The 1,950-nt window shown below is 41.5% G+C and overlaps 1 pseudogene; it reads left to right on the top strand.

The window, feature by feature from the left end:
- The first annotated feature begins 207 nt into the window (after positions 1–207).
- LOC101564072 lies at positions 208–1,089 on the top strand (annotated as a pseudogene).
- Positions 1,090–1,950: the final 861 nt, after the last annotated feature.

Here is a 1,950-nt window from a genome sequence, read left to right as displayed (position 1 = left end):
CAGGTGCTTCTTCTAAAAGGCATCTGTGGAGTAGTGCTCCAATTTGAATAATAAAAGATTGTCCATTATGAGCTACCTAGTTGTTGTACAGTCTCACTATTTGTGTGTAGTTCATGCTGAAAAATTGAAGCAAGTACTAGATAAATATGATCAGATCTCTCCGGTCAGTCCTCAGCCTGACAAAGAGAATCCCTTTTTGTCAACCTAATGAAGCATTCTAAGTCATATGACTCTTTTCAAGATGAACTTGAAGATTACATTAAAGTGCAGAAAGTCAGAGGCTTAGAGCCAAAGACTTGTTTCAGAAAGATGAGGGAGGAATACTTGGAAAGCTGTGGGTACAGGGAAAAAGTTGATCCCAGGCCCAGGTATAGAATATTTGATCAAAGACTCCCATCTGGAACCATCCAGACTTACCCACGACCATGCAATATTTCCCAGGCAGAAAACCGGCCACCTCAGTGGTTCCTAGTTCATGACAACAGGCTGAGACTAGAATCTCTGAGCTACTGTCAGTACCGTAGAGACTGTTTCTCTGAAAAACCAGCGCCCCTGAACCTCAGCCAGCAAGCATATAATCACGGTTCAGCCAGCACAGATGCTGGAAGTCCCGAGCACCTCTCCTCGGGAGCCAGGACTGGTGCCCATCCAGCCAGTCATCAGAAAAGGAGGAGGCACCCAGAGGAAGGCAAAGAGAAGCCAAAGGAGGAGCGGCCCAAGCATACGAGGAAAAGAGGTCTTGCGGAGGTGGATTTGGAAGAGCATGAGAGCATCCAAAGAAAGAAAACTGAGATGGAAACAGACGCTGCACAGGGCGGTACAGAAAAGCCTAAGCATTGAAAGGAGAGGAAAAGCTGAGAGCTGGTCTCTAAGAAGGAGGACCGGAAGTGCACAAAAGAGAAAAAGGAGCAAGGTGAAGAAAGAGCAGGAAGAAATGCTTTGGGACCAGTCTATCCTTGGACTTTGAAGCTCTGTGGTTGGTTCTCCTAAGGTTAAAATTGAAAACACAGCTAAGGAGCTTGGTTTTGTGATATGCATGTTCCTATCACTCATGTGAACAGGTAGTTGAGTTCTGACAAAGGCCAGGTGAACATGAAGCGCTTAGTGTGCTTGTTCTCCAGCGCGGAAATTCCTTTTCCGCATTTTCCTAGAAAATTACATTTTTCTTACATTTGATAAAATTTCCCTTTAGGAGAGTGGCTCTGGCTTATTAAAATTGCCATGATGGTGGAATTATTTTTTCTTGGGCAATAATTTATTTTAAATTGGAGGGTTAATAGGCCTTGCAGAATTTATTTCTTGATTGGATTTGTTTTTAGCTTTGAGTTGGGTATTTTTATGGGGGTTTTTTTGGCTTTCTTTATAAAGCAGTTTAGATTTTTTCCTTCTTGTTAACTTGCAGTATATTTTCTAGGTTGGAAAGTGGAAAATGAATGCATTATAATAATAAATAATAATAATAAGCTTATGTTACATATAGTTCTAAAAGTTTCAAAGAGTCTTGATACAAAATCAATTTATATTCTGGAGAAGTTTATAATAAAGTGTTTTATTAATAATTTTTAAAATTCAAGATGATTTTCATCCCTGAATATTCTTTAAGAACCATTTTCCCAAGTGCATCGCACTTCCAACCTCTTGAGCACTGGCTGCTTAGACTTTGTGCCCTGCTGGGTGTCACTCCTAGGATCCTAGAGCTCAGGCTACAGGGCTCAGTGCTCCAAAAGAAGCCAGATGTCTTGGCCTCTTTCACAGAGAGAACATCACCTCCTCATGGTCTGCTAGCACTGGCTTCCCCTTGGCTCTTCTCACAATTTCAAAAATCTTCAACAAGGACACCAAAACGCATAACTTGGGGCAGAGAACTCTTAAAGGATGACAAAAGTTATCAAGCCAAAGAATAGCTTTTCAAAAAGTGGTCCCCGACCCCATTAGTGAGGAATGAAATTT

This window comes from Octodon degus, unplaced genomic scaffold (assembly GCF_000260255.1).
Source record: "Octodon degus isolate 3935 unplaced genomic scaffold, OctDeg1.0 scaffold00075, whole genome shotgun sequence".
NCBI classification, from domain to species: domain Eukaryota; kingdom Metazoa; phylum Chordata; class Mammalia; order Rodentia; family Octodontidae; genus Octodon; species Octodon degus.
This window is presented reverse-complemented; position numbering and strand designations above follow the sequence as displayed.